Below are 15404 nucleotides of genomic sequence, written 5' to 3'. Positions count from 1 at the left end.
TAAAGGAAGCATTCAGTTTAGATTTAAAGTCTTTGTAGGCCTTTGCCTTCTTCCTTGGGTGGCATGGTCATACCTGCCATACTCTTAACAGCTTCAGCTGGTTCAACCAGAAGGATGATGTCGGATAGTGCAAAACTGGGGGCTTGTAGATGTAATGCTTATGGTCATCATTTGAACATGATTGTATGGCACTGGGGACCAACCAGTCAATATTTTGTGTGACTATTTAAGAGACTATCTAATTGCCTGGATCCAGACAACAAAAATATGGAAGCCATTCCAAACAAGTTATTCACAAAGCCTGACACCCCTGTTCATTGTCCTTCTGCTTCTTATCCAGCAGCTGCTCTTCTCTTTCTGGGGTCTTCATTTTGTCCTAAATAAGAACATCACCTTCCTGCTCAAAAGCAGTATCACTCACCCCACAAGGGCTGGCCCTGTTGGGTTTTGAAAATTACTATTATTGTTATTATTATTATTAAATATTGGACACTGAAAAATTATGGAGATAATTCAAGGCTCTGGATGCTATAATAGCTCAAAGATGATTGAACTTTGATTCTGACAAGGGTGCAGGCTAAGTCAGCCTCAGTCCTTGCAAATGTTGTTCTGCCTCTCCTTTCATTTACCTTTACTTCTGTGATGTAGCCTCAGCTCAAAGTAGAGGCCATATATCAGGTTCCTTCCACCGTTAGTGGGCCCTGTATACTAATGCTTTTGCCTGCCTTTCTCTGTGAGACTTCCAATGCAATGTCTCAGCTTTTTCACCTTTAAGGCAACTTTTCCAGAGTAAGCACATGCCACCAGAGAAAGAGTTCCCCAAATCCTCCTCTCCTCTCACTGTCCAACTTTCTTCTCTTCAATCTTGGCCTCCAAGGTCACCGCCATCTTGATTTTCTTTATTGGTGGCAAGCATTTCCCTATCTTATAAAAATTAAATAATTTAATCATCCAGTTAATAAGTGGGAGAACTAATGTTAGAACTAAGATCTGCCTAAGTCCAAAGCCCGTGTTTTTTACCATCACACTACAATACCTAAGGGGTAAGGTGAAGGCACTGGAAAAATGTGTACAAGTATTATCAAGAGCTCCGGACAAAGTTGTAGGCCTATAGATTTCCTTAGAGCACTATATTAAAAACAACTTTTCTAAAAAGCAAGCTGTACCCCTCAGTATGGTTTAAGTAGAGAAAATGTCATTCATTATCTTTGCAGAGCGACTATACTACATCTGTAGTTTATCTATGGATGATGGAGAACAAACTGTTATTGCTAACAATTCCACAGAGATGGCTTAATTTCAACTTAAACAGCAACCTTCTGTTAAGTATTAAAAAGGTGTTCAGGACAACAGTGACAAAAGTGAGACTGGTATAAAGATAATAAGCATCATGAATAATAATCACACTCAAATCCTTGTCATCTTCAAGACATTGGAGAAATGGATATGGAGAAGAGTTAACAAAATATCAAGAAAAGCAGACTAGTTGATAATGTAAGTGAATCAACTGAACAGTCAACAACAAGAGTCATGTCTAATGCCCTGCCGGCTTTACATAAACAAAAGAAAATTATTATGTTGAAAAATTGGGTCCAGAGGTAGTGTGCATTGTTATTGGATATACTATTGAATTCATGAAAAATGAAATCCTTCTCAAACACACACAGAAAAATTGATAAGTGAATATTTGTGAAAAAATAAAGCATTAAATCAATGAAGGGAACTGATATTCAATTTCCAAATTTTTTTCCTGAACAATGCAAATTAAACAAGAAAAAGTTTAAAGTAGAATAAGGAAAGAAGACTTGGCACCAACTCTTAAGCTTTTCTCAAAGCCTTGCTGCTCTGAGAACCAGCCTCATAGCTCTACATCATTTTAAATACTTATTTTTAAAAATTACAAAGCACCATGTCTTAAATTTCCAGTTAAATATAAACTGAATGAAAGTAAAATTGTATCAAAACAAGATTCCTCTATAAAGAACAGAACTCTTCCTTTCTGTACTGCAGAAGACTAAAAACAGGGAAAAAAAATCAAAAGAATTCACAAAGTGAAACCATAAGTAAAGCATTTTTCATACATTTGTTGTGGTATTTACTTGGCATTTTAAACATTTTCTCTTGGTGTAACATATTCATTTTGCACATATGGGTTATTTTATTATTAACACATAATGGAATAGTTAAGACAGGCAATAGCATTTCATGCATAAGCATGTGAACATTAATCTAGCCTTTCAAATAAATTTATGCTTGTGCTACAAATTCTTCTTCCACCTTCTAATTCCCATGTCTGCACTTCATATTGACTTTAACTTTTGTCCTATACTTTTACAGATTCAAATCAAAATAAAAATTACTATATTTCTCCCAGGGTGGAAAAACTTATTTTATCTATTGGGGTACTCTTAAGCAAAAGCATATTCATTTATTTACAATTAATTTTAAAAATCAATGGTCTTGAATGTAATTTTATAAAGCGGTACCTTCATTCTCTAAGTACTCTGAATGACCTTATCAATTTTTATTCTTTTAGCCTTCAATGTCTGCATCATTACATATTTGATAGATTTGAATTCCATCAAAAGTTAGTGTTGCAGTTCTTTTCCTTAGTTTAGCTAGAGTCAGGGTCCTTGTCCATCCCATAGTCACAAAAATTGAGACTCACTGATGGCTTGAAGTATGAGTAAAGCTGAGTTTTATTGGGTGAAAAGAATGAAAGTGGGAACACGGTCTCTCCTCAAAGACAGACTTCCGGTTAGTGTGCTTCCTGCCTCGCCCTTTGAATCCCAGGTTCGACACAGGAAGAGGAGGGGCCAGGCTCCTCCGCGCTGCGAACCGGCGCGACTTCTGTGTCTCCACGCTAGTGCACAGGCAGGTTGAAGTTTTGCCAGAGACCCCCTCTCACCTGGCTGCCTAATTAGCATTTGTCAAAAAAAGATTTCATCCACATTTTTGCTATATTACTAGAAAAGCCTACTTTTGTTTCCCCTTTTCACTAATGGTTTGTCTGTGGAAGACCATCATTTGAGAACAACTGGCGAAAAACGACAATGTCAACTAAGTCAACCATTAAGGCACGAATATATTAACTGAGAAATATTTCTCAGATTACTTACAACATTTGAAAGGATGATTAAGAGAATGAGTCTCAGAGCTTGCAGGTTGTAAGTGCCATGTAAATACTGGGACCTGGGACTTAATGTTTTGTTCCAGGATTGGAATGGTGAACTTGTACCTGTTATTCTCCTGCTTAAAACTGCCTTCAAGCATCCCAAAATTTATTAAGTTCAAGTTCTTTCACATGGCATAAAGACCCTCCAAGATATGGTTCACACCCACTGCATTCCCTATCAATTTGTATCTCAGCAATCAGCAACTTAACGCTTTTTAGTAATATACTGTTTGTTGTTTTCTTCATAGCCAACTCGATCCATGCCTCCCGCTCTGCTCTCTGTCTTCTCTGACTGAATAATTCTACTCTCTTTCGCTTTTCGGGAAGACTTGCTTGTCCCATCGATGCTGGATTATGTATCCTTTTCTACATTTCCATACCTTTTAATGAATATTTCTGTCCTGGCAATTACTACAATTTATTATAGTCACTTGTTTATTTGGCTTCCTCCCCACAAATTATGAGCATGCTGAGAAAAGAGGCATTCCTTTCTGCTCTGTATCCTTTTGAGGGGTATTTTACAGTTGTGAGGAGGTGGCATTCTAGGCTGGTATTGGCAAAAGTCAAAGACAGAAGTAAAGGGGAAGATAGCATTTTGATTAGAAAGTGGGAATATGTGACTCTAAGTCTGTTCAAAATATATATTGTACCCTATATCTTGCTTGGCAAGATACTGTGCTGCTTACTAACAATAACAGAGTCAAAGTCTTGCCCATAGGAAGCTGTAACTCTTACAAGGAAACACTAATAAATAAAGCTGAAAAGGCAGGATGGGAACAAGCTGGCAAAGAGCCAGAAGGGTTAAGCAGTAAAATGAAAAACTGAAATTCATTTTGTTGTTGTAACTGTGGAAAGCATGTGCCAAAGTGAAAATAATATTTGAGCTAAGGTAATTCTAATGAAAGCATATGTAATAGATTATGAAAAACAAATAATTCAAGTGTTAAAGTATGAGCTTATTTGATGTGTTAAGAACAGAAGAAAAGAGATAAATCTAAAACATATTTTACAGGAAGAACATTTAAAGGAAATGCCGAAAGAGAAACAACTTTAAAAATTTTGTTCTGGACAAGTAATTGTAATCTCACGGGCAGTGAAAGGGCGGTTATTGACAGAAGAAGAGCAGAGGAGGCATAATTTCATTTTAGGACATCCAAGGTATTTGGTGTGTACAAACAAACAAAATTAAATATTTCTGAAAAGAAGAAAATTTAAGTTAAATGTCTGAGTGGGTATAGAGAGAAGAGTAGAGAATAATTCAAAAGTTGTCTTAAGGGGCTGGGGGAGCTTATATGTAAGAAAAAAAGTAAAGATGAACTTTAAAAATGAGAAGCAGAGTAGATGAGAGAAAAATAAGTTTAGCACATTATAAATTGGTTGAACTAACGGTCCCAATGTTTCCTGGTCTCTACAAATCTTTCTATGTTTTTGGTGGTGTCCTTTACTTTGACTCTGAGTTTAGCCATATGACTTGCTCTGGCCAATGGGATAACAACAAATTTCACACAACAGAAGCTTGAACAAGCACTGTGTTAGCACCTTCCTTCTTGCTCCTCAGCCTAGCATGCTCAAAGATGAGATAAGTGGAGCAGAAACAAGCAGCTCAGATGTTCCAGTCACCATTCAAACATGTGAGAGAGTCCAGCCAGAGTCAGCAAAGAAAACTAGTTCACCTGCAGCTGACTTCAGGAGTCTAAGTGAGAGTGAGAACACAGAGCCCAGCTCAGGTCAGCAGAAATGGCCAATCTTCAGATCTGTGAACCAACATCCAAATTTATGATTGCATGTTATGAGGTGTTGTGACTATTTGCTACACAGCATTATTCTCACTATAAATGACTGATATAAGCATCATGGATGCCGAAGAAGATATTTCTATAGAGGTATATACTATGGGTTGAATTGTGTACCCCCAAAAATATGTTGAAGTTCTAATACCAGTACCTGGAATGTGGCCTTACTTAAAAATAGGACCTTTGTAGATGTAATCAAGTTAACATGAAGCCATTAGAGTGGGTCTTGATCCAATATGATTGGTGTCCTGATAGGAAGAGGAGAGGAGACTCAGGAAAGAACATCTTGTGAAGATTAAGGCAAAGAATGTCATGATGCATCTACAAACCAAGGATTGGCAAGAACTACCCACAACCACCAGGAGCTAGGAGAGAAGCATTGAACAGATTCTCCCTCAGACTCCAATGGGAACCAACCCTACCAACTCTTAGTCCAGACTTCGAGCCTCTGGAACCGTAACAGAACAAATTTTTGTGATCTTCACACAGTTTGTGTTCATATGACAGCCCTAGGAAACTAATATAACACATGTTCAATGATCAACAGCTTCAGAAAAACCAAGGCTTTCTAAGACAAGTCTAAAATATAGGCACAATATTTGGTTGAAGCCTAGGAATTCTTATACATTTCCTAAAGAAAAAAAAAGATATATATATTATACTTGACATTATCAGGAAGGACTCTAATCTCTAAGCTAAGAATATATATGTATCCTTTCTTCTTTGAAAATTCAAATTATGCTAAGAAATGAGATATAACCAGAAATTTCTACTCATATTTTCCCTTATTTTCAATATCCCCAAATCCTTTTACCTTGATTCTATTTTATTGAGATTCTCTCCTTTTGCTTACAAATCTTACCTCAAAGTCTGAGCCATAAGCTATGTTTAAATCCCCAAGTCATTTATGCACTTGTAGCATTAAAAAATTTTTAATTGATACTTTAATTTGTCTATTTTCTCCCATCATGCTCTAAACTCTGTGAATTCAGGACTATGCCTATGTTCAACTCTTAGGGCAACGCTTCAAACTTTCTCACATGTTTGAATGGTGACTGGAAGAAGTGCTCAATAAAGATTTATTGAGTGAATTATGTTATTTATTAGTACCCAGAACAATTTTCCTTTAGAACCCTCTAGTTCTGTACTTGAATTATTCTTTCCTCTTTTACTGCCAATCTATTAGATTATAAATATGACAGGAGAAAATCTTGAATATTTTTTAGGGATGGAAATCAAACTTCTCTTCTGACTTCTCTGAAGCTTTGATGAAATAAGTGACAGCAGACAGACTAATAGGAGAAAAAAGGCACAAATATTTTTAACCTACACAAGTTAAATAAATTGAGGGATTTCCAGCAGAGTGATTACACATTAATGTAACAAGGTCCAGATGCCTATGTGCTCTTTATCACAGGGTAGGGGAAAGGAGGGTTTAAGAGTAAATAATGGGCTAGGTGCGGTGGCTCAGGCCTGTAATCCCAGAACTTTGGGAGGCTGAGGCAGGTGGATCACATAGTCAGGAGATCAAGACCATCCTGGCTAACATGTGAAACCCTGTCTTTACTAAAAATACAAAAAAATAAAATTAGCTGGGCATGGTGGCAGGCACCTGTAGTCCCAGCTACTTGGGAGGCTGAGACAGAAGAATGGCATGAACCCAGGATGCAGAGCGTTCAGTGAGCTGAGATTGCACCACTGCACTCCAGCCTGGGTGACAGAGCGAGACTCCATCTCAAAAAAAAAAAAAGGAGTAAATAATGTTCAGAGGAAATAAATGAGCATATAGGACAATGGCCTGGAACAAATTTCCTTTGAGCTCTGGGGTAGATGGCAGAAAGATGAGGGGCAGAACCTCATTATGAACAAAGGTTGTTTAATTATGCAGATAAAGTTTCCCAGGTAAGTGTTCAGAGCTACCTTTAGAAGAATAGTTGAAAAATCTTTCTGGGTGTTATCTTGAATCACAATCTCTTCTCTTCTCAGGTTGTTGATCTTTCCTGGGTATCTGATGAGATTACTAGGGACAGGGTTTTAAGACAATCACATTTCTTTTGGAAACAAGTGTTCTCAGTCAGATAAGGAACTTTCAGAGGTAGTCCCTTCTAGTGCTTTAGGAAAAAAAGAAAAAAGAGGATCAGAGAGACAGAGAGGCTGGGAAAAGTCAGAGAGAGACATTGGTTTGGAGTTTTATTTCTGAGGCCTCTTAATTTCCTTGAATTCAAGTACTCAGCAAGTTGAAATGCCGTACTTTGGGGTATCATTGCCTGAGCCCTAACAACTTCAATTAACTGAAATAATGTTATTTCTAGTAGAGCCTTTGAGAGTCTGCCATTTGAACTGCTCATTGCCAGTCTTTTTGTAAAAGATAGGCACAAGTAAAGATTGCATAGTGATTTAAAAAATGTTTGAGAGTAAGAAATATCTAGTTTTGATCTTTGGCTCAGTGATTTATAAGCTGTGTGAACATGGCAAATTGCTTAAGCTGTCTTTGCCTCTTTTCATCATAAATTCATGAATTAATAATACATGAATTACAAAGTTGTCATAAGAAGCAAATAATAAGATATCTTGACCTGAAAGGAAAAAGCCTGGGTAAAATTAATGTAAGTCAGGAGTTTACTGGGTCCAATATTGAGGATTGCAACCCAGGTGCATAGATTCAAGTTGCCCTGAATATATGTTTCCATTAGAGGCAGATCCAGGTGGATTTTTAAAGGCAAAGGAGAGGCAGTTTCTGTTTTGCTTACCAACAATTACATTAAAATAACATAAGCTATTGATTATATATTGCTTTTTGTATCACAAATTCCAGGAACATGAACATAATGGGTGAGGCAGCAAGTCGGGAGGAAACTGACCTTAAACAATTGCCTCAAGTGTGGATGGGGAAGTACATGACAATGCCCATACTCATATGTCTCTGGACCTGTGTACCTCACATATCTCAGACTGCTCTAAGCTATCTTCTTTTGTCAAAACTATAAGAACAGTGCTGATCTGGTCAAAAGAGAGAGATAATCTTAGTCACTGTGATAATCAATAAAAAATCACCTTTCTACAAATTCACCTTTGTAGAATTCCCTATACAAAACTGAATTTGAGAGAAAACATATTTTGTAGAATGCAAAAATACTGAAGAAAATTATGCATGAATCTCATTGTATTAATTTGCTAGGGTTTCTAGAACAAAGTCCCACAGACTGGCTGGCTTACACAACAGAAATTTATTTTCTCACAGTTCTGGAGGCTAGATGTCCATGAATAAGGTGCTTGCAGGGTTGATTTATCATGAATCCTCTCTTCTTGTCTTGTAGATGGCTGTCTTCTCCCTGTGTCTTTACATGGTCTTTCTTCTCTGTGTGCCTGTGTCCTAATCTCCTCTTATAAGGTCACCAGTCATATTGAATTAGTGCCCACTCATAGTAAATCATTTTACCTTAACTATCTCTTCAAACACGGTATCCCTGAATATAGCCACCTTCTGAGGTATTAGGGGCTCGTACTTCAACATGTAAACACTGGGGAGATACAATTCAGCCCATAACACATTGTCTTAACTATTTGTGCTGCTATAACAGAATATTTGAGACAAGATAATTTATAAATATTAAAAATGTATTTTCTCACTGTCTGTATTACCAGCAGTAAATCTGTATAGGTCTACAGCAACCTAATTATTGCCTTCTCAGAAGAAAGAATTTCACTGAGGGGCATAAGGTAGATTGAGAGACTGAGGCAAGTTTTACAGCAAGAGCAAAAGTTTATTAAAAAGTTTTAGAACAGGAATGAAAAGAAGCATAGTACATTTGGGAGACGGACAAGCTGGTGACCTGAGAGATGAAGTGCCTGGCTTACCCATTGATTTATGGTTTTATATGTTGATGATATGGCTTGGCTGTGTCCCCCCCCAAAATCTCATCTTGAATTGTAGCTCCCATAATTCCCATGGGTTGTGGAAGGAACCCGATGGGAGATAACTGAATCATGAAGGCAGTTCCCCCATACTGTTCTGGTGGTAGCAAGTAAGTCTCACAAGAGCTGATGGTTTTATAAGGGGCTTATCCTTTCACTTGGCTCTCATTCTCTCTTGTCTGCCACCATGTAAGACGTGCCTTTTGCCTTCCACCATGATTGTGAGACCTCCTTAGCCAGGTGGAACTGTGAGTTTATTAAACCTCTTTATCTTTATAAATTTATCTGCAGCATGAGAATGGACTAATTGCAGCATAAGAATGGACTAATTGCAGTTGGCATACTCTGGGGTCTTGTATCTTTTCTCCCCTGATTCTTCCCTTGGGGTGAGTTGTCTGTATGTGCAGTGGCCTGCTAGCACTTGGGAGGGGAGCATGCACAGTCTGTTTACTGGAGTTGTGCTCATGCTCACTGAAGTCGTTCTTCCTTTACCAGTCAAATGCTCCTACAAGGTCATATACCAGTTTAACTCCACCATTTTGTCTCAGTGCACACGTGTGAGCCCACTCACCCAACTCCTGAGATCTTATCAGGAAGCCTCTGATCACCAGTTTCAGGTGTTTCTGTCTATTTAGAGACTGCCTTTCTCCAGCACTGGCTATGACCAATTATGCTTTTAGAGAGACAGTTAACATCTGCTTGATCATCACCTGATGGTGAGGATAGTGTGTGCTGGTAGGGGGAGCTATCTCCTGCCATACTTATCTACCTACCGTAACAGCTGGATGCTGAGAAGTCCAAGATCAAGGCACCAGCAGGTTCAGTGTCCAGTGAGGCACCATTGCTCATTGATAGTACACCGTTACTGCATCTTTACATTGTAAAAGGCAGAGGGGAAAGAGAGCAAGATAAAGTGAGGCAACTGTCTGAAGCCTCTATTCTAATTTCATTAAGTCATGAGGGCATAGCCCCAAAAGCCCCACCTCTTAGTACTCTCACATTTTGCATTATGTTTCAACACATGAATTCTGGGTGGGACACAGCTTGTAAACCATAGCTCATCTATATTCCAGTTTTATGTTGCCAGACCAAAGTGATGTTTCTTAACATGCCATATTACACTTAGTTTATCATCCTAAAGTTTTGGTTGCATATTTAAAATGAGAGGCCTTTAGCTATTAATCTGTCATCTATTTCAAAAACTAACTGATAGGGAACATAACCTTCGTTTTTGAACAAAATTCAACTCTAATCTTCCACTTTAAAAATAGATTTGGGCAAAAAGTTATATAACTTGTTGTTAGAATATTATCACTATACTTAATATGTCCCTGTGGAAATAGAGTCTCTCTTTCCTTTCTATTTCCATCACGTTTTATTTATGCCCTTCAACACTGTGCACTGGCACACTACCCGTTACAGGAAACATGTGTCCCAATGGGCCGCCTGCCTGTTTAGTTCTGCAGAATTTCTCTCCCTTATTCCCCTAAGACTTTGCAAAGAATGCTCCTGTTTGGCAGCCAACTCTAGGTGCATACACAGATTGTGAATGCCTCTGAATCAGCTGCATTTGGCCCGGGGCGGTGGCTCATGCCGGTGGTTCTGGCCCTGTGGGAAGCCGAGGCTAGTGGATCACGAGGTCAGGAGTTCCTATGGTGAAACCTCATCTCTACTAAAAATACAAAAATTAGCCGGGCATGGTGGCACGCATCTGTGGTCACAGCTACTCAGGAGACCGAGGCAGAAGATTCACTTGAACCTGGGAGGCGGAGTCTGCAGTGAGCTGAGGTGGCACCACTGTACTCCAGCCTGGGCGACAGAGCAAGATTCTGTCTTTAAAAAAAAAAAAAAAAATCTGCTGCATTTTAACATTTTTAAATCCAAATGAACTAACATCAATACCTAATAGAATAAAATTCATAAATTGCCTATTGCTGGCTAAATATTGTTAATTGAGGTGTAGCTCTAATAAAATTGAGGCCTGGTGTCTGACCTCAGGATATTGGACTGTGTCACAACGGGGATTATTTAGCCATTTTCTTTGTTATAGTCAGGGATTGAATTGCCAAACCCAGCCATGCGAATTCAATCAACTAGAATGCCTTGAACATCTACTGTGTTCTGGCTTTCAATTGCAAGGTATGTCACAAGGGAAAATGACTCCAAGAAAATCCTTTTCCATCACATAACAAATGAAGTCAAAGCCCATGCCTATCACCTGATGTGTCAATAGCCTCATCTTAGTATTCCCGTGACTGGAGTACCCAGTAGTTTGTCAATAATTGTTGCAAAGAAAATCATCCTTTAGGATATAACATAAAAAATTTGTGTATGCAAATTTTTTCCTTTAAGGAAAACTATAGCTTTCACTGAAATAAATTTTCATCTTAGGAGTTTAATTAGCATACACGATACAAAAGTCCTGACAAGTTGAAACAGTAGTTTTCAATCTTTAAAATGTTAAATCGTTGTTTGTGGTTATGGGTTGTTTTCACATGGGCTATTTTGTTAGCTATTTAGTACTACCCGCTGAAGAGGCAACAATAACTTTATTGATAAGATAACTGATGCTCCGGGTGCTTAAGAAACTCTTCTCAATTTAACACTTCCCTTCTCCAGAGAATGAAATGGCATTGGGAAATCAAGCTAAACCTTTGGAGAAAAAAATTAAACTTGCTTCCTTTTCTGCCTTTCTTAGGCAGAAATCGATTTTCTATGAATTAAAAATGCACATGTAAAAACAATGCTACAAATGGAAATAATAGTGTTGGGTGTTTTTTGTTTTTTTTTTTTTTGTAATCATTGTTTAGGATTAGCCTTACTAAGCAAAAATAAATGCCAAATTGTCTAAAGGAATAAAACCGGTTAAATTTTATGAAAATTTTCAGTTTTATGTGCGTATAAAATATTTCCTTCAAAACATCAGAATGTAATGAATTAGCTAATTACTTTTAGCCATTATCATCTTTGCTGCTAAGAATTTAACCTACAGGTAAACAAATATATAGGATGCTCAATGAAAACTGCTTTAAATAGAAAATTATGACAAATTTCTGTCATAATTAAACACCAAAAAAACCTTTAAATAACCCCAAAGAACAAAAATTTAGTAAACATTTTGTTGGATACAACTGACAAACATCACCTTTATTTTCTTTTTCCAAGATATGACAAGAATGAGTACTAAAAAGGAAAACACTGTTATCTTCTGTAACACCCTCATGTGGTGTAAAAAAAAATAAAATAAAATTATCTCTTAGAGAATAAAAAAGAGATCTTAACCTTAGAAATTATCTTCTTCTGTCTTTACAGGCATGCATAAAAGTAGAGCTGCTATAAGAGTGGGTCACCTTTTCACATTACACAACATAAAAAAAAAATACCTTCATAGCAGAATGAAATCTATTTCCTTTGATCTTGTTACAGTGAGAAAGGGCCAGAATGGACATAAGGTCTCATTTCTCATGTATTTACGATGAAGGCATTAATCAAGATAACACCATGTCTCCTGTAGCGAAATCTGTGGATCAGGAAACATACGGAAACAGTTTCAGAGGAGTACGTATTTTCTTGAGATTCTCTGCATTCACAATCAAAACACCCCCTGTTCAATACACCTCGTATATTTCCAACCCAACATCTCCATTTGTGTTTCCCAGAACTGCAGTTAAAATGATATATTAGCTCATGTTGGATGATGTGTAAGAGCACCCCATGAAACATTCTGGCAGCGGTGGACCTTCTAAGACAGTGTGGGGAATCATAACACCTACCCCTGGGGAAATAGTCAACTCTAGCCACTGCAGACTGCGTGTGCTTTCGGCGACTTAAAAAAAAAAAAAAAAAATGATGATTTTACTTACCAAATGTCATTCATTTGAGGTTCTTATGAGGGTGGTCAGAATGGGGCATCCTTGTTCATATGAATTACCAGACTTAGTAATATAAAGAGCATTCGGAGCCCAAATGCCAGGGAAACTTCTACATCTCTATGTCAATAGTCACAGCTTATTATCAGTTCCCATCAAGAAAAGACATTTCCCACAAAATCAAAATATTATTACAGGCTCTCCAGTTCCATTATTGCATTATCATCAGCTTCTCAGTTGAGTTGTTGGTGCATTATTTTCAACAGCTTAGAGAAGCTTCAGCTCTTTGTCTGTCTACCTTGGACCATACCAAGTGTTTAGCTTCTGTTTGGGCAATGTGCTCCTGGATGCCACCAGTATAGGACAACAGTCTCTAAAAATCTGATTTAACAGTATGTGAACATGATATCGCTGTTTTAGCATCACAATTGATGACCTGGTTAGGAAAAGTTGCCTCTTTGGGCTTTTTATTCAATAATCAGCTATTAAAATCAATTTTAATTGTTTTAAAAGGACTTCACGTGAAAGTAGTTACTGATAATGAGAATTTAGGACTACATTTTAACATTTCATCCACTTTTTAGTATGTTAGTTAAGGAATTAGAAAAAGTCCAAGAATTATTAAAAGGTATTCATCTCACTCTCACACTAATTACTGATATTTTAAAATCCATTTTTGTTGTTAATTGACAAATTATAATTGTATATATTTACAGAGTACAATGTCATGTTATGATATATGTATATGATGGGGAATGGTTAAATCAAGCTAATTAATACATTGCATACTTATTTTTTGTAATAAGAATATTTGAAATTTATGCTCAGCAATTTTGAAACACATGATACATTACTATTAACTATAGTCACCATGCTGTGAGTAGAGCACAACCACTGTATTCATCCTATCTAACTACTCGATGCCCTTTGACCAACGTCTCTCTATTGCCCTGTCATCCTCTAGTCTCTGATAAATGCCATCCTACTTTCTGATTCTTTGAGTTTGATTGTTTTGGATTCTACATATAAGTATTTGTCTTTCTGTGGCTGACTTATTTAATTTAGTACAATGTCAGCTGGGTTTATTCACATTGTTACAAATGACAGAATTTCCTTCTTTTTAAAGGCTGAATGATGTTCCATTTCATATATGTACATTTTATTTATCCATTCATCCACTGATGAACACTTAGGTTGATTCTACATCTTGGTAATTGTGAATAATGCTGCGATGAACATGGGTGCACATATCTCTTCAACATACTGATTTCAAGTCCTCTGAGTGGATACCTAGAAGTAGAATCAATTGTATTCCATCATATATATATATATACATATATATGTGTATATATATATACACACCACAGTTTCTTTATCCACTTGTTGACTGATGGGCATTTGGGTTGGTTCCTCGATTTTGCAATTGTGAATTGTTCTGCTATAAACATGCATATGCAAGTATCTTTTTCATATAATGACTTATTTTCCTCTAGGTAAATACCCAGAAGTGGGAATGCTGGATCAAATGATAGTTCTACTTTTAGCTCTTTAAGGAATCTCCATACTGTTTTCCATAGTGGCTGCACTAGTTTCCAACAGTGTACAAGTGTTCCCTGATCACTGCATTCATGCTAACATCTACTGGAATACTACTTAGCCATATAAAGGAATGAATTAACAGCATTTTCTGCGACCTGGATGAGATTGGAGACTATAATTCTAAGTGAAGTGACTCAGGAATGGAAAAGCAAATATCGTATGCTCTCACTGATATGTGGGAGCTAAGCTATGAGGACACAAAGACATAAGAATGATAAAATAGATTTGGGGGACTTTGGGGGAAGAGTGTGGGTGGCAAGGGATAAAAGGCAACAAACATGGTTCAGTGTATACTGCTTCAGTGATGGGTGAACAAAATCACAAATCACCACTAAAGAACTTACTCATTAACCAAATACCACCTGTACCCAAATAACTTATGGAAAAATAAAATAAAAATAAATAAATAAGTAGCTCATATTAAGTTCTAGTATTCAATAGTACTGTAAGTCAATTATGCTTAATACTTATTTATTATATAATTCAAAATATTTAGAAGAATTTTAATGTTGCCAACACAAGAAAAGATAAATGTTTGAGGTGACAGAGATCCCAGTTACCCTGTCTTGATAATTACACATTGTGTAAATGTATCAAAATGTCACAAATACTTCCAAATTATGCACAACTATAATATACCAATGAAAATACAAAAAAAAAAATCCCTTGAAAAGTTTAGATCAAATAAGATTAGTATGAGTAAATTAATGGAGTATCTGTTTTTAAGTTAATGAACATTTAGAAAAAAAATAAAAGCTTCTGCATGGTAAAGGAAATGAGAGTGAAGAAACAGCCTATAGATTAAGAGAAAATATTTGCAAACCTTGTATCTGATAATGAGTAAATATCCAAAATACATGAGAAACTCAAACAACTCAGTAGCAAGAAAACAAATAACCCAATTTAAAAACTGATTGCTGGATTTTTTTATTTGTCAAACTATGTTTGTCTCCAGTGTTCAAAGAACAGGCTTTTGCACTAACTGACCTAGGTTTGATTCTTACTTCTACGACTAATCAGCCGTGTTAGTTTGGATAACATACCTACCCTCCT

The 15404-nt window shown here is 36.8% G+C and overlaps 1 long non-coding RNA gene across 1 annotated transcript; it reads left to right on the top strand.

Annotated features, from left to right (window-relative positions):
• The first annotated feature begins 4139 nt into the window (after window positions 1-4139).
• Window positions 4140-14684, top strand: LOC139364087 (uncharacterized). The gene is made up of 3 exons (XR_011625342.1): window positions 4140-4333; window positions 12310-12441; window positions 14246-14684. It is a non-coding gene; the product is annotated as an uncharacterized lncRNA (long non-coding RNA).
• The last annotated feature ends 720 nt before the right edge of the window (window positions 14685-15404 follow it).

The sequence above is a fragment of the Macaca nemestrina genome, chromosome 7 (genome assembly GCF_043159975.1).
Source record: "Macaca nemestrina isolate mMacNem1 chromosome 7, mMacNem.hap1, whole genome shotgun sequence".
Taxonomy (NCBI): Eukaryota; Metazoa; Chordata; class Mammalia; order Primates; family Cercopithecidae; genus Macaca; species Macaca nemestrina.
Note: the sequence above shows the minus strand (reverse complement) of the source record. Positions and strands in the feature narration are given on the sequence as shown.